At 39.0% G+C, this 19,185-nt stretch overlaps 1 protein-coding gene across 1 annotated transcript in view; it reads right to left on the reverse strand.

The window, feature by feature from the left end:
• DISC1 (DISC1 scaffold protein) overlaps positions 1-19,185 on the reverse strand; it is a 2,387,713-nt gene that overhangs the window by 1,845,307 nt on the left and 523,221 nt on the right. The window lies entirely within an intron of this gene.

The raw sequence follows: 19,185 nt of genomic DNA on the forward strand, positions 1-19,185 counted from the left end.
GCATTAGTCTATTATGCTTTATTTTGGTTGTGAGACAGCATAGAAACGCTGAATAAGTATGCTTTAAATGTGAAGTTTGTTTGTAGGGGAAAACAGCTAAGGAATGCAAGTGAAATGTGAGGCTGTTTAGAAATGTTACGATTGGTTGATGCTTACAGTCCAGTGTATAATCCCCCACCTTTTTACCCTCAAGGTACTGAATAATCGTAGACCTATGTACATTTGCACATACCTATCCACAAAGGGTACAAGCAGTCCTGGAGTGCCAGAGCTGGGCATTCCACTTATAGTTTACTTGTATGCCCTTTCATATCTACCGGAGGACTTGAGAGATAACTGGTTGACTTTTTCCTTCAAGCAACTTCTTGTGAGGCAGATGCATAGAGCTATCAGATGCATCTTTCAGAAGTGATCCCATTATCATAAGTTTATTTATAGAATTTGGACATATGCAGATGTAGTACACCACATTCAAGCTACTTACTAAAGAATTAAGTAAAGGTTACATATTTCAGATACAAAATAGAAATATTACACCACCCACAACTCCCCTAGTGTAAAATAAACAACACTTTTAAACCCAAATATGCTATTAATTTAACAAGAAATGCTTAAATGAAATTAAATAGTATTAGAACTGAAACATGAGCCACATTGCTGCCTTTTTAGTATCTTTACACATTACTTGCACAAAAGGCAGAGGTACTGGCAGTCTACAAAAACACCATAACCACCCATACCCCCATGTTCACTTAGTTTAGCATAATGCAAGTAAATATTATTAAAAATAAACTAAAACAGAAATTCTGCTTTATTACATGTCACATTCTTTTCAATGAAAAAAACATAAACAATTATAGTAGCTAGCTAAAAGTAATCCCATTCAAGCCCTTCTGTAGCTCTTTCCTATAATGCAACAGCCTTATTTTCCATATCTTAGACGGTGGCAAGTACCCTGAGAACAAGGCCGATTGGATTCCTGGCTGGGGTGCCTACTGTGTGGAGTCTGCATGTCCTCCCTGTGGTCGTGTAGGTTTTCTCTGGGTGCTCCAATTACCTATCACATCCCAAAGACATGCTGCAGATGGAGTGGGCGCTCTAAACTGGCCTTAGGTGTGAGTGTCTGTGTTCCTTCTGTGGAAGGTTGGGCATTGGGCTGGTAAATCAGCACTGTAAAACTCCATTGCCAATCGTTCTGCAGACTGTTCTGCTGTGGTGACCCCTAACCGGGATAAGCTTGAAAGGAGATGTTGATGATCCTGAGGAAATGACTGCTTGATCCTATCTAGCTAGTCTTTGTTAAATCAGGAAAAAAAATTAAAAAAATAAGCCCAGGGTTTCAGAAAGGCTAGCAAGAAGCCTTATGACAGAATGTTTTAAAAATCCCATTCAGAGACTGGTGTACTGCAGGGGTTTTCATCTCACACAGGGGCTTCACCACAGATATCACTCTTGTGGATAAAGATACATGCTGCTACAGTAGTCCAAGAGAGTGGCTAATATTAATTAATTAATTAATATTAATGAGCTATGTAGTCCCCCACTAGCACTGTTTGGAATCTGTGATGGAGTTCATAAAGGTATGCAGCCTTACCACATTGCAGTTAGGGCTGTAGTTATGTTAGTGGCAATTACTAGAAACTGTTTCATCTGTGCATGTTACTGCATGTGTACATCATGTGTATTATAATGGTGGCACTTCATGAGTGACATGAAGCAACTACATATGCCTTGTTTGGAATATGTGTGTATATATGTGTGCACGTGTGTGTGTGTGTGTGTATGCATATATATATATGTGTGTGTGTATATATTGTGTATATATCTGTGTATGTATATATATATATTGCTCTGTGTCAGTACCACAAAAACGTTTTTAACAGTTCAGATTCAAATAGGTTTATTTAGAAGTGAAAATGAAAACAGTTTCTTGTCAAAAATATGGAGAATAATAGAAGCAGAATAAGATCAGATTTTTTAGGACAAGATATTCCCACTTTGGGTCCCTTAGTTCTAAAAACATACCAAACTCCAATTTTTCGCATTCATTAGTTATAACCTATAGTGGACTTGTGAAAAACTTTAAACTTTAACACTTTTCCAGCAATAATACCAGCAATATATATGACATTCGGTTTTTTGAAAATTGTAATACAGACTGGGTTATATATATGGCCTCTTGTAGTTGTCATGCATTTTATATCGGTCAGACATCTAGACCTTTTAAACTGCGTATATCTGAACATCTTAGTGATGTCAAGTGCAAACGACCCAATAATGCTCTATATAAACATACCCTCAAACACAACACTGCTAGTTTTCATTTTACAGTCATTGACAAAATAATTGGGGATAGAACTAACAAATCAGGATGGCACACCAAACTGAATGCAAAAGAGAAAAAAAATGGATTGTTAAAATGGGTGCTTTATTTCAGCCCGGTCTTAATGAATATTTATGAGTATATGTATGTATATTTATGAGCTCACCAATGAAATTTTGTTATGATTAAGCTTTACTATATAAGAACCTCATAATAGTTATGTAACTTTACACTGGTGAAGACTAGGTAAAGACCATAGCCGAAACCGGTCTGTTCATGTGGTTCCTTATATTATGATTCATTAAATCAAGTTTTTACAGTTCACAGTTGCTGGCTTTTCTTCTTTTTAAACTTTAAGGATATCATCATCAAAAATTGGAGCATTTTTAAGACCGATGATTGCATCTATAAAACCCTGGGTACAACTCATTCATTTGTGTTTAAAACAACTAAAAACCTAAAACAGTTTGAAAGTCAACCTATTACCTCTATAAAGCAAACAAATAAAGGCACTAGGTGGTGTAGTTCCTGTCACCAGTGTAGTTATATTTTAGAAATCACGGAAGTGGTAATGGGGAACCCTCCAAGTGGAATAACATTGGGTGATGGAATTTCTGCCACAAACATGTGATTAATATATCTATATGCAAAAATTCACTTCTGTGGCTCTGCACGACAGTGGCATAGGAAAATAATTTCCTTGCGTGTCAAAAGCCAGGGTACCTTTTGACTAGGCTTATATAGGCCCTACGGCCAATAGCCTAGTACGCACAATGTAATATAATGAATGCCTACTCAACAGGTTATGTGCAGCAATTATCACTTGTGTCTCAGCATGCATACCTTTGCAGTAATGAAAGGAAGGTCATTATCACATTAGCAATATGTGCAGTTACAATATAGCAGTGAGTCATTATCACTTTTCTGGGAAAAGTCTCAGCTGCTGTCATTGTTATTCACATAAGTTCTTTCTTTCTTTCAGCTTTTTCCGGTTAGGGGTCGCCACAGCGGAACTCCGGTCCGCTAATGATTGGCAGTAGATTTTGACGTGCTGGCTTGCCAGGCCTAACGCACAAACTTCAACGAAGGAATGCCCATTCACGCATGTCACCACACAGAAGACGCTCTAACTGAGAATCGAACGAGCAACATCTAACTGTGAGGCGACAACGCTACCGCAGCACCACCACCGCAGTACACTGTTATTCACATAAGTAGCAGTCATTATCACTTTGATGAATGCACAAGTCAGATTGTGTTTTTTCTCTGCTTGGAGTCATTGCAAGCAACCCCACCCTCGTTCTTCATCAACTGCCTACCCTCCTAAACCCCTGATTTTTTTTCTTGCTGTATATATACATATATATATATATATATATATATATATATATATATATATATATATATATTTGTGCATGTGTGTGTATATGGATATATATGTATGTACAAAATGTACTTGCACATATATACATTGGTCACACGCATATATATATATATATATATATATATATATATATATATATATATAATTTAGGTGATTGTGCGTATCTCAACATTTTCCTGAAGGGGTCATTTGGGTGAATGTGCAACATGTACTAATGAAAATGTTGGTAGGGGAAATAATTCATTCGTGTACCAGGGAAGTGCTTGTGCATACATGGTCAGACTGCTGAAGATCGTAATACAGATACAATGTAACAAGTATAGGTTATCTGTAGCTCAGGTTTCAGTAATGGTTGTTATAATTTTTTGTTTCTATATTCAGCTTTCAAGAATAATTTATTATCTGTTACCAATATGCACATACTGCATTGAGGAAAACTCATGGGTCTTATTGTAACCATAGTGATGATCAGATTCGATAACTGGAATTATTACTTTTCTGACTAATTCTTACATGGATGAACCAGATAAGTTTGCCATTTCTGCTTGTATTACTGTACTTCTGCTTATATTCAGTAGTTGGGCATGTTTCCATGCTTTGTCAGTCATGGGTGGAAATTGGGTGGTAGGAGAAAGGGCTCAGTAACATCCAAGTGTTATACTACTTTGACTGAATTATAATGATATAGTATTTCTACTGAATGATAATAAATGCCTCTGCACTCCACACTAACATATATTAGAACATGCTAATGCAAAACCTGTGTGTGTGTGGTAGTAGTAGGTATGTACCTCTGCAGCGTCATCACCATTTATGTACCTAATGCAAAGAATATTGCCCCTGGGGCTAGGATGAAAGATTTGCATGGGCTAACCAGGTGGTAATGCATATGATATACATATATATGTAGTCTTCTGTCAAACATCAGTAGTAATCTGCATTTTCTTTCCTGTGCAGGTTTGTCCACCTTCTGACACTGATATGGCTTCACAACCAGGAGAACAACAAGTGAGAGTGTGGGTATGTGGCCATTCCTACATTCACTGGGCTGCCAGCCATGCCTCTGAAACTGAAAACCAGTACAACTTGAGCTTCCCCACATGCAGTGTGAAGGTATACTGGATTGCAAGAAGAGGTATGCGCTGGAGCAGAGTACTGCAGTTGTTGGAAGAGAAGTGTTCCCTCTAACCTGAGCCCGACATCCTTGTGCTGCACATTGGAGGGAATGATGTCATCCGTCAACCACTCGGAAGGCTACGGTTTCAAATCACAGCAATTTTTGAACACCTGCAGTCGTGGTGGCCACGTTGTCATTTTGTGTGGTCTGACATAATTCCTCGACAGATATGGAAAACAGCAAACAGTCAGCGGGCAGCTCACAAGGCCAGACGATTACAGAATGGGTTCATGCATGGCTTGATGCACAGGGTCAGTGGATCTACAGTCTGATATGACAGCATCACTGTGGAAGATGTTCACCTGCTCAGAAGGGATGGCATTCACCTAACTGAGGAGGGCATTGCGCTGTTCTTGACTGACCTCCACAATGGCGTGAGGAGAGCTATGCAGGATTGGTAATATGCAGCTTGTGAGAAGAACGGAAAGCATCCATGACCAAGTTGGGACTAGTATGGTAAGTAAAACTCTATTATGAAATGTGTTGTGTAAAATATATTTTTCTGAGTTTGGCAAATAACTGTGGTAAGGAGCTGGTGAAGATGCTGAGAAAGAACAACTGTTTTAGGAGAGTGCTACCACGTGCAATCTAATATGTCAATGACCATCCTGCAATACTTCTGTTTTTAGTCTGCTTTTATCAGGCATGTGTACAGTTTAGATGGCAGGAAGGGCTTAGTAATATTCATATTCATATTTTGGTAAATAACTTTGCAAGGGAGCATATCAGTGTGCCAAGTAATACCTCATTTTGAAAACAGTTTTGATAGTTCTAACATGGTAAAAGAATTGTGCCTGTATGTTGCACACATGTGCAGATATCGAAGTTTGTTTCGGACTTAGGTTATGGAAATTATGATTTTTTTCATATTTTGGTAAATAACTTTGCAAGGGAGCATCTGAATGTGCTAAGTAATAACTCATTTTGAAAACAGTATTGATAGTTCTAACATGGGAAAAGAATGGTGCCTGTATGTTGTACTCATATGCAGATATCAAAGTTTGTTTCGGACATGGGTTATGAAAATTATGATTTTTTTTCATATTTTGGTAAATAACTTTACAAAGGAGCATCTGAATGTGCCAAGTAATACCTCATTGTGAAGACAGTATTGATAGTTCTAACATGGGAAAAGAATAATGCCTGTGTGTTGTGCTCATGTGCAGATATCAAAGTTTGTTTTGTACTTAGGTTATAGAAATTATGATTTTTTTCATATTTTGGTAAATAACTTTGCAAGGGAGCATCTGAATGTGCCAAGTAATACCTCAGTTTGAAGACAGTATTGCTGGTTCCAACATGGTAAAAGAATTATGCCTGTATGTTGAACACATGTGCAGATATCAAAGTTTGTTTGGAATTAGGTTATGGAAATTATGATTTTTTTCATATTTTGGTAAATTTATTTATTATTTATTTATTTATTTATTTAACATTTGTTGACCGGGAATGTCCGACTAGGTTCCACAGAGCCTGTTTTTCAGCGGAGGCCCAGGGAGAAATGCTCCAGAGTCTTTGCAAGGGAGCATGTCAGTGTGCCAAGTAATACCTCATTTTGAAGACAGTGTTACTCCTTACAACATGGTAAAAGAACTGTGTCTGTGCACTCTACACATGTACAGATATCACAGTTTGTTTAGTCTTGTACGATTATGAAAATTATACATTTACAATACTTTTCATTATTATGCCCATATCTTTGCAAGGGAGCATGGTGATCGCACAAATGATGCATCCTTTTGAAGCTGACATTCAGATGCACAGCTTCTACACTGATATGTAGGCTCTGTCTGTTACAGGTGATGAGATATTATGCTTTGTTTATTTATCAATTACGAAAATAATATATTAATCATATTTCTGTGAATATCTCAAGAAAGGAACATCACACAGTAATGGTTAAGGTATCATTTTAAAGCCGACATTCATACTAACAAAGTACATTCAAATTGTATGGGTCTGCATGGTACATTGACAAAGATATTATGCTTTGTTTTTCCAAAAAGGTAAACAATATGCACAATATCAGCATTCCTTGCCAAATATTTAATAATGACCTTGATATACACTATCAACATTTATACTGTTGGAAAGGTCAGTGTCTGCTGAACAACTTTCACTTTTACATTTTTAGTCTAGCTCTTATAGTTAAAGAGTTATGAACATTTGTTTTCTGTATGGTATTACAAATGGATTTTCTGAAAATTAGCTCAGGCTGCACTGTTGTTCTTATGGTGGAATTAAGCAGGCAGCTTTTCCTGAGCTGCTCCGGAGTGAATGAGTTAAAACCTAGGCAGAAATATCCATTCACCGACCTCCTCCATGATAGTTTCCAAAAAGCCACCCCTGGTGACAAAAGTCTTCAACTTAGAATTATGGACATTTGGACTACCCTTGTTGACTTGGATCTCTTGAGGCAGTGTAACAATTGCCTCATGTGCACAGACAACCCTCTACTAATAACACAGTCTAGTACAGAGTGTGAGAGATGTATTTACACCAGGAATCTAGAATCCATGCTCTCTCTCACTCAAAACAGTAACACTGAGAAGGTTGTCAACTCACCCACCACTACATATTCACATAGTACCACTACTCATACACTTACCACTACTCATAGACATAGTATGCATCAAACACGTAAATCCAGATATGCAAAGTTTCTGTCAAAAGACTTACTGAAACACCAGAGACCTCAAAAACACAAGTCTGCTATAACTAACACAGTGTCCCCAGCACCCATGACACATAGCAACACCAGTGTCTCACCCACCAAGTCCGAAGGTGTAACACTCATAAACTAAGTTTTCTTGTTGTGACGAAAGGAGATACTGCCAGCCCAGCTGTCTGGAATTTTGTAAGTAATTATATTTCATTTGTGAATATCAACATGATTCGTGCATATATCAAGCTAGGTTTGTACTGACGTGTGTTTTCAAAGATATTTTATAAAGTGCCTTACTGGAATAGAACAGAAATGCACATGCACTATTGTAACTGTTTAAATGTATATATTTTAACAGTGGAAGCTAGAATACAGGAGGTTAACTTCAGAAGAATAGCTGAAATTAAATTACTTTATGGCAGCAAGAGTCACGGGTCTGTGCTGAGAAGCTTTCTGTTTTGTCTTTGGAGTGAACTAATTACTACCACTGAAAGCATGAAAGAATGCAACTGTTCTATAACTTCCAGTATCTGCCAAAGATCTGATGTCTATGTATTTTCACAGGTAGATGCTAAATACTGCCAGCTCCAAGCAGGGTCTACATTATATCACCGAATGCTTACAAAAGCGAATGGTGATTAATCGACCCTATGTAAGAGAAAGCTTACAATGTCGAACTGTCAGAACAGTGATTTTTTTCCAAGGGGAAAAAAATCGCTTTTCCAACAAAAAAAAAAAGAAAGAAAAAGAAAACACTTTAAACATTACATTAAGTGGGGGGTTTCGCCCCCACACCCCCCCCACTTAAGTATACCAACTCCGAGACTGCACTACAGTGCCGAAAATGGCAAAGTAACGAAGTGGCCAAGCAAATTCTTTCCCAGGGAAAGAATTTGCTTAAAAGCCACTTCGATATTTTGCCTTTTCAGTCTTTTAAGTTCGACCAAGACGCATTCGAAAGACTGGGCCTTCGGTCTTGTAATAGGAACCCCTCCCACCAGTGGGTGTTTCACCTGGGATAGAGTCAGATGACAAGAAATTATAGGTTCATAGGTTCATAGATTGGTACTAGGCTATCAGCCCTAGGGCCTATACAAGCCTAGCCATAACAATTCCCTGGCTATTTCTTCCCACATTATTTACTTTCCTGGACCCCTGTCTAGCAGGGTGACTGACGTGATCCCTGGGGTGAATTTCCTTTCTCCCATCCAATCGTCAAGGTTCCTCTTGAAGAGGTCCAAAGAGGCACTCTGCTTGACATGTATGGGCAATCTATTCCAGAGTCTGGGGAGTCTCTGGGTCAGGAACCTATCCCTCCAGCATGTTTTGTTTATTGTGATGACAAGGTTTAGATCCCTGGAGCGTGTAGCTCTGAGGGATTGGGATTTCTTTAAGTGTAGCATGTCCTTCTGCAAGCTATCCCAGCAGTAATATTTGAGATATTAATTTGAGGAGTCTCGTAAACAGACACAGTATTCTGTATTCTGTCTTCGACCTGACAACAACAACAACAATAAGAGCCATTCACCATATTGCCTTTCTCTTAAGTAAGTTAACTAGGGTATAGTAATTCTCTTAGATACAGTCAGGAATACAGCAAAGCTTAGTTTAGACATTTTTTTTCTTTATTTGAGACTGTCCTGCAATGTTGTTTTGAATACTTTTTATTTATTTATTATTTATTTATTTGACATTTGTTAACCGGGTTGGTCCAGCTGGGCATGAGCCTGTTTTCAGTGGAGACCCCAGGAGAAAAGCTCCAATTACAAAAACAATTAGGATAACATAGGTAACAAAGCATAGAAAGTACCATAACCAATTATAACTCCATAACATATTAATACAAATTATGACTCAAACATATTCAAATTACAGCAAGAGGGTTTTCTCAAAGAAATGAGTATATGAACCCTTAGTGTTTTTTTTTTTATGTACAAAAAAAAAGTTATATACAAGTGATCAAATAAGAGATATATAAGTGAATCAGAATTTATTGCATAGGCTTTGAAGGATGGTATAGGTGCTTTCAGGAGTTCAGAGGAAAGGAACACCATTTGTATAAAGGGGACATATCAGGTAGGTTCTAAGCAGAGACATGATTTAGTGTTGAGATGGTTTTGAACTCTGACGTCACTGTGAATATATATTTAGTATTGTCTTGTTCTTTTACTATTTATTATTATTAAATATATTTAAAACTTTCATTGTGGCTGATCTGTGTAGAGATATTTAAGTTCTGAGAGTACTTGCATATTTATTTGGTGACAATGTGTAGGCCACACCTAAAAACCTTGCTCTTGGTCAAACTACCAGTTGTATTATATTAATATTATATAGTAAGATCGGACACCCTTTTTTAAGGGCCTTAAAGTATCTGATAAGGAGTTGGCTGGTGGCAGTGATAGCTACCTTATAGTCTGGGCAAGAGGGGGGATAGCTAGTAAACCTGTGTCAGCCTTTCTCAGGGGTGTGTGTGTGTGTGTGTGTGTGTGTGTGTGTGTGTGTGTGTGTGTGTGTGTGTGTGTGTGTGTGTGTGTGTGGGTGTATAACTCAAACCTCAAAAAGTGTGTGTGTCAGCTACTTGTGCAGGGACACGAAGCACTAGTTGGACAGAGAGGGTGCTGGAGGTCTTGGCTTGGTCAATCAGCTGAGATCTCAACTGTATTGCTGTGCCATTGAGGAGTCTTACGGAGATCTGAAGAAAGAGGGAGAAACCAGCCCTGGACTGACTGTGGTCTCTATGTGCTCTTAAGGGAAATTGCACTTGATGCAGAGAGCTGCATCTGGAAATACTGTGTATGTACCTTGTCATCCTCTCAGTGTATGTCGCCCACTGTTGCCAGTGGTGAGGACTGAGGCTCCTTGATTACTGGTCCAGTGGTGGGTCAACACACTTGTCATTGGAGACTCAGTAGTGAGATACATGGATGTCCCACTCACCAGATTGGCCAAGGAGAAAGTCATGATCAGCTGCCTATCCGGTGCCAGGACTTGCCAAATTATGCATGCACTCAGGTCTCTCAGCAACAAGTACCGTTATGCCTCTGTCATAGTTCATGTTGACGTGAATGACCTGAGATGTACCTCACTGGACTATATGAAGAAAGACATGCTCAAGCTCTCTGAGTATGTGTCCCAGGTAGGTATGTCCCTAGCCTTGAGCAGCATACTACCCTCACCTAGAATGATGCCACAGTATAAACAAAAAGATGATTGATTTCAATAATTGGCTTAGTTTTTGGTGTCATTCCAAGGGGATCCAGTTCCTGTCTGCCTGGGAAACCATGGTCAACAAAACTTGTTGCTTTGCCAGAGATGGTTTATGCCTGGCACCCCTAGGCTTTTGACTATTGGCAAAGGCATTTTCCTCCCCATAGTGCTTTTTTTAGGCAAGGTCATGAAAACAACATTACATATGTGAAATTAACCAATCAGAATAAAATAAGAGTCATGCTGCTAAAGGCTAAAAACTGCACTACCTGGAAGCACGTCTATCACTAGAAGATGTAGATGTCTGCGCAGTCACAGAAACCTGGTTAAAGACCTCAGAGAGTACCCCAGCTTTGCAAGGCTACAATGCCTTCCACACCTTTAGACCGCAAAAGGAATGTGTGAAAACCAAAGGAGGTGATGATTCAATCTACATTAGAGATCAATTCACCTCACATCAAGTTAAACTGGAAAACTATGTGGAGTTACTCCAGGTCCAGGTTACAGTGGGTAATACTCCCATTCAAGTCCTAGCCAGTTATAGATCCCTCTCCATGGGTCACAATACCCATGAACCCTACTTAACCAAACTGAAGACAATCCAAATTTTACCAAACACACTGATTGTGGGGGATTTCAATTATCCCACCATCAAGAAACTGACTCTAGCCCAAACTCGCTAGCACAAAAGTTCCTTGACTTTGTGAATTCAAATGCCCTGGAGCAAATTGTCCATACCCCAACAAGAAGAACAAACATTCTAGATCTGGTCCTCACCAACATGGCAAACAGGTGCGCTACTGCAACTGTTGGACCCTCAGTTAAAACTGACCATGAATCAGTCACCTTAGTACTGACACTAACACCAGAAATCACAAAGGGTGAAATCAGACTAAAAAACTTCACCAAGGCAAACTATACCCTCCTAGGTGAAGGTATAAATGCATTCCAAGCCCCACCCCGATCTGAAAGTGGTAACTACATTGAAGCTTACACTAAAGCCCTGTACAATTACTTGCATAAGTGTATAAACTCAGCTGTACCAGAAAGAATCAAAGCCAGAGCCCCAAGTAAAAACAAGCTGCCATGGTGGACATCCAGCATTAACAAACTCTACAATAAATGCAAAAAGTTGCTGTCCAAGAAGACAAAGACAATGACCCACCAATGGAAAAGTGCCCTCCTCAGCCTTAACAGGCAAATAAGAGAACTTGTCAAATTATCCAAGAGCTCCTTTGAGAGAAACCTAGCAAGTACTGCCAAGGATACCCATAAGGCCTTTTATAGCTATGTACATAACCTAAAGGGTAGGACCCAAGGATGTGCAAAACTGGTTGCCAACGGTATCACACACACTGACCCCACAGAGATAGAAAACCTGCTAGTGGATAGGTTTGGTGAAAATTTCACTCCCTTATCCCCTCCTAACTCACAAAAACCCTCCCCCACCTTACATATCTGAGGAGCAGGTCCTCAAAGCCCTGTCCAAGGAAAACAACATGGCCTCTATGGGACCAGATGACATCCCAGGCTACCTTCTAAACAGGTTAAAATATGAACTAACATCACCACTAAGTACCCTTTTCAATCGTAGCCTAACCACAGGGTTTGTTTCTGTGGAATGGAGAACAGCTACAGTTATTCCCCTCCACAAAGGTGGCCTAGCAACAGACCCAGGGAATTACAGACCCATAAACTTGACCAGCCTTATCTGTAAGGCCATGGAACACATCATTATGGACCTCATAAATAAAAACATAGGTGACCTGCAAACCCTGGACCCTATCTAATTCATCTTTGTGAGGGGCAGATCCTGCCTGTTAAATCCGGTGGATTTCTTTGAAAGTGTGACCAAGGCCACTGATGAGGGCAAATCTGTGTACACAACACAACTTGACTTGGTAAAGGCTTTCAACACAATCCCACATTCAGGAATTACCAATAAACCTAGGAAACTGAATGTAAACCCCTTCGTTGTAAGATGGGTTGCCAACTGGCTCACAAACCAGATGCACACTATCAAAGTGGGTGACTCCACATCAACTAGAAAACCTGTTACCAGTGGGGTGCCACAGGGTCAGTGCTGCGCCCCATACTGTTTCGTATATACTTCTCAGAAGTTCAGGTCAAAACTAAAGGGTTGTGGCTGACCAAGTTTGCAGACGACTGCAAACTAGTTACAATCATTGAATCCCCAAATGATGTCCGTATATTTCAGGATGTTCTCACACAGACCAACGACTGGTGTATTAGCCATGGTCTCAAACTAAATGGAAAGAAATGCATCATCATTCCCTTTGGCACAAACAATGTCCCTTCACACTATCATATCAATAACAATACCCTAAGTACCCATGAAGTTGTAAGGGACCTGGAATCACAGGTTGACTGCGACATTTACTTCGACCACAATGTGTCTACCATTGTAAGGAACACTTTCCACTTGGTTCACTTGATTAGTAAAGGCATCGCCTCGAGAGCAAAAGAAGTTATAACTTCCCTATACTCAGCACTTATCCATCCCATAATTGAGTATAATCCCCCCCCCCCCCATTTGGTATGTACCGAGAACGCAGGGGTTTCTAACAAAGAAGATCAAGGGCCTCAAGCATGTGCCTTACATGGACTGATTAAAATCCCTGTCACTATATGCCGTATCATATAGATGTCTTTGGGAAGACTTATGCCTGGCCTACAGAGCAACCCAAGACCCAAATCTAATGAACTTACTGCATGTCTGTAAATCAAGCAGGTCTAAGGCTACCCTTTCCAGTGACTTAAATCTGGCCTATGACTTAAACAGGACATGCTGGAGGGACAGATTTATCTCCCAGCAAGTACCATGTCTTTGAAATAGCCTACCAATTCATGTGAAACAAAGCAACTCTATGACACTGTTCAATAGGAACCTGGATGAGTGGATGGGGCACCATAAATTCTTACTGGGAATAGTGCCCACAACCCTCCTGGACATGGGCAGTCATCACTAAATGCAGTCTTTGGGTACTGAGTAGTATCTCTACAGTATTACAATGGGTTGAAATGGCTAGGCTTAAAATGACCTTTGGGTCGATAGCCTAGTAATCTCCTATGATCCCATGGTAAGCTAAAGCAAGAGTGTGATTCTGTCAATTACCTTTTTTCTTATAAATCAGCTAATATACTTATGTAGAAGGTAGTGCTAAATGGTCCACATCTTACTTAATAAATAGGCAAGCTACTGTTACGATAGCTTAGCTTAGCTTAATCCAGCTCTGTGGCATGCAGAGTTAAAGCCCTGACTATGCTCCAGATAGCCTGTTCCAGCAGCACCAAAAGGAAGCTGGAACAGCAAGGTATGGGGGTAATTGTTGGCTCATTTATGATGGGTGCCTCGCGCACCATGAGGGGTCACTAGGCAAATTCATACTATATGTAGCTGGGACAATTTGCATGATAGCATACAGTAGCTCTCTCATTCTGCAGCACACAGCAGAAGCTGCAACTGCTGCAAAAAGGGCTTAGGCTGGGTAGGACAGATATGTCTGCATGCTTTGCTAGACTGGCTTGCTCCTGTACACCCAACTCTTGCCTGTGGGGAGTAAATGGGATGATAAGGCCTCACCTCCAGCAAAATTCATGCAGGCCAAAGGATTCTCACCCTAACTGAGGAATAAACGTCCCTGTTTCTTGCCTGCATGGAAGAATGAATGGGACAGTGGAGAGAAGGAAGGAGAGCTACTGGGTTCTCATCTAATGAACACAGATATGGACATAACAAGCATAAATGAACATAACAAGCATGGACACAAAGGGTGTCAAGTGAACTCAGTGAAGTTACAATGGTCATCAAACAGCAGCTGGATTAGAAGAGAAAGATCTCGCCTTGAAAATAAAAAAACAGACAGTATAGGAAGGCAAAGAAAAGAAACCAAAGCAAGTAGGCAATTCTTCCACAATTAAAAGTATGCATTTCTGTGAAATGTTCTGTGGTCTAGGATTGAAATACTGAGTCACTTTAAGTTGAACAATGAAACATAAAAGATCTCCTCCTCATAAAAGAGAAATGCCAGTGTTGCTAATAATGCAGACACAAGCATATGTTTGTTGTTATACGGGTTTTACCCACTATACAATAAAATAAATGAAACTGGGTATTAACGTTTGTAACTTAACTTCTCCTTTACCTCTCTCCTCTAGATGTTTACTCTCTTATCCACTGCTGAATCATACCGCAATTATGTGTAAACACTCACATACATACATACATACATACATACATACATATATAAATAAACACAGAAATACCATTCAGTATTAGGATGAAGACACCACAAAAAAATAAATCACAGTATAAACTGTTTTCCTAAACAGTGTGATACATGCTGATTTCTTCCCATTCTTAGCATGTCTACATTGTGATTTATACCACCTATGGTTAGTAGCAACGTTCAGCTATATATAGTGAGTTTTGTGCAAATATTACACATTAGCATTTCATAAAATGTGCAGTGCAGCAAAAACCTTACAATTAATTTCTCACTTCTGCTTAAAGTTGTAAGTTAAAATATTTCCCCTTTATAACCAAAAGGCTTACCATTAAATCCCTCATCTATCTTATTAGGTTCATCAACCCTTTAGGTCATGCCATACAACCCCACCCCCCTCCCCCCACTGACCAAAGTCTGTGGGAATCTCTGCCTGTCAATTTAAAAGGTAGCTACACATATCCACAATTTTACTGTAAATTAAAAACTATCTAATTGCTAAAGCTAAACATGTCTGCTTTCTACTTGATTAATGCAGCTAATCTATTTTCTCTCCTTTTTTTAATTTGCTTACTTCCTATTTGTGCACATTAGCTTGACACATTACCTCTTTATTCCTCCTAATTTTCAAACGTCATTTCCCTGCTATCTATCTTCTACCTGATTCTTGTATATGTTATAAATTCTGCAAATACACAGATCTGTTGTATACCTTCCAAGGACTATTTATTTCCAGAGGCAGTGCAAAGACTCTAATATTAAATGGGCTACACACTCTGATACTCATTGTCTGTATTAGTAATTGTACCCATTAAAACTGAGCTGGTTTGGAGGTTATGAGATTACTCAGGGGATGGGAGAGAGGCACAGGGCCATGCAGGGAAAAGAAAAACAAGATACATACTCTAAAGTTTTTGAAAAAGAGGAGGACCTAAGGGAGATCTTCTGTTTCCTCAGAGTGGGAAGTTTGGAATAACCACAAAATTAAGACTGAATTAAAAGTGATGAGATGGAAAGCATGGCAAAGACGAGTGCACAGAATAAAGAATTTTCCCACTGGGAATGAAGATAACAGGAGAGAGTTACTATTACTTCTTGGAGTGAGCAAAGTTCACAGAAAATTTAAGACAGGAGCTACAATGTGGCTGAAGACTGAACAGTTAAAGCTTATTACTAATATTTACTTGGTTAAAAAAGGAATTATTCAAGTATTATATGTACAGAAAGTATCTTTGACATGGGAAATTTATTTACTTATTGACATTTGATTACCGGGACTGTTCGACTGAGTAGAAGCTCAAATTCAGCGGAGAAAAGCTCCAAATTATTACAAAACATTTTAGGAACAATAATTTTACAATTTTCAAAATAAAACAAAAACATCTGCAGTTTAAATAATTATAATAAATTAGAAATAATATAAAGACATTAGTTAAGAATTGCCACAAGTTATATGACATAATTTAATATTTAGATAAATGTTAGATAGTTTGTAGAGAAATTCAAGGTATGTTAGTCTAATACAAACAGGAACTGCAATATGAAGTGAGGGAAAAACAGTGTTATGGTGTATTTAGAGAGAAAGTCAGAGAAGAGAATTAGTTAGCAGTAAGAACGTAGCAGAAGAAGGGAGAGTAAGGAGTTATAAGGAATGAAAAGCTACTTGTTCACATTTAGGGATATAGTTATCCTGGTTTTGAGCAAGAACAGAGACAGATTTTAGATAGTAAGTCTTTAGAGTGGTTTCAAAAGATGGAAGGGAGGGAATTAATAGTTACGACAAAGTATTATGTAGGAAATGATACACAAAAAATGTGGTAATTCTGTAGACAGAAACTCAAAATGCATTAATATATGACAGAGGGAGCTGAGTTTTCACAGAAAGAGTGGAAAGAAGGATGTTCTAGGTTTAAAAGAATTACAGGGGTGCCAGTTTTCTTGCACTAATGAATGCGACATATACTGATGGGACAGGAGCCTAAACATATTCTGAATTCGTCGAAGGTGGGGATGGAAGATGTTGGACGTACAAGGAAGTAGAGGCAGACATGATACATATGTTCTGCAGCTGCCAAAATATGGGGAAAATGCAAGAGGTATGCAAAAGAATGAAAAGCAATATTTAAAAGAGAACGCCCGCTGAAGATTCATATTATCAGAGTTACGTAAGAGGAGGGAAAGTTGGAAAGGGAATGAAAAAATTCTGGTATTTATGTTGGGAAGGTGAGTAAGAAGTATTACACCCAGAGGTTGGAAGGGAGAAATAAGTGGCAAGATAGACTACTCAAAACAAATCTGAAATATATAAAAGGGTGGTTAATTCTCAGGCCAATGGCGAAAAGATATCTGAAGAAAAATGGAGCAACATTCGGGAGTTTCATATAGCAGCCTAGGAGACTAAGGTAAAAGGTAAGCATACTTTTGTTTTGTAGCCTGTTCCATTCCATGGATAACCAAGACTGATACTATACATACTTCTGCCTAGCAGGATGGTACAATCGGGGGGGGGGGGGTATTTATCTGAGTATATTTATCAATACTATACCACACATCTACAGTGGAATACTGCTGTTTTATATTGTTTGCTCATTAAGTGTGCTATTTTCTTGTATAACTAAGGACAATGTGCTGCCTTTACACCCAGGTACTCAAATCCATACTAGTTATCTACAGTGAACCATATATAGCAATTCTTCTTCTTGCAGTACTGACTCTGTTCAGAACTACTCTGCTCAGCTGTTTTACTTTAAAATCCAGAATACATTTTGTGTGTTTAAAAGCTATATATGATCTAATGTTTGTTTACTCTTTTTCTGCTGTCTTTTACAAATTAATTGTTAGCTTACTCTCCCACTGGTTTAATAACTATTAACCTGGCCTGGAAATGGTTCTTTTGGATCAGTGCTCTACCCCGATTTAATTAAATAAATAAATGCAAGTGACCAGCATTAGAGCTCAATTAGAAAGCTGTAATACAAAATTCATAATTTGTGTTCATTGTCTACAGCCAAACAGTCTCAAATCCTTGTACCTCTAAAACTAATATACTTTATACATGAATAAACTGCATCTCTGATTTACATGTACTAGTCAAGTCTATGGCTTGGGTAGCATGCATCCTCTAGAGTTTACATCCATTTTTCCAACACAAAGTGCATTGATGCACTTGATTCCTGCTGTAACTTAGAAACTTTAGCTGCTTTGCTCTGTTAGCTAAGAACTGAAAGGAGAACGGCAACTTTGTAACACGCAGAGTACCACCACCCCCAGTATTTGTCTTTGCTGTAAGAAAGCAGTCTTATATCTTGTATGTATGTGTGTGTATACATATATGTAAGTGTGTATATATCTATATCTATGTATTATACATATATATATATATATATATATATATATATGGATCTAGGACGTTTGCTCGAGTGAGCAAACGTCCGAATCCATAATAACCGAACACACTTTAACGAAAGCGCTTTTATCAAAAAAGCATTTTCATTAAAGCGTGTTACAAAAAAAAATAAAACACTACATTTACATTTTAACAGGGGGCTTTGCCCCCCTGCTCCCCCCCCACTTTAATATTCTCCCTCCGAGACTGCACTACAGTGGGGAAAAGGGAAATTTCCCTTACCCGCACCATAGTACAGCCTCGGGAACTGGCATACTTACACGAAAGTGCTTCTTCGGTGAAAAGCACTTTCGCATAAGTATGTCTGGCTGTTTGGGTTTCAGTTGTTTGCTCACTCGAGCAAATGTCTTAGATCCATATTCTTCTTCTTTCGGCTTTTTCCCAGTTAGAGGTTGCCACAGCGGATCACCTGTCCGCTCATTACTGGCAGTGGAGTTTTACGGTGTCGAGTTGCCAGCCCAACCTTCCACAGAAGGCACACACCCACACACACTCACACCTAGGGCCAATTTAGAGTGTCCAATCCACCTACAGCATGTCTTTGGGAGGAATCTGGAGCACCCAGAGGAAACCCACGCAACCAAAGGAAGGACATGCAGACTCCACACAGAAGGCACCCCAGCCGAGGATCAAACCGGAGAACCTCTTGCTGTAAGGTGGCAATGCTAACTGATGCAACACCGTGGCCGCCCTTATGTCCTAGATCCATATATATATATATATATATATATATATATATATATATATATATATATATATATATATAAATATGA

Source organism: Protopterus annectens, chromosome 1.part1, assembly GCF_019279795.1.
Source record: "Protopterus annectens isolate FY-2018-M chromosome 1.part1, PAN1.0, whole genome shotgun sequence".
NCBI classification, from domain to species: domain Eukaryota; kingdom Metazoa; phylum Chordata; order Ceratodontiformes; family Protopteridae; genus Protopterus; species Protopterus annectens.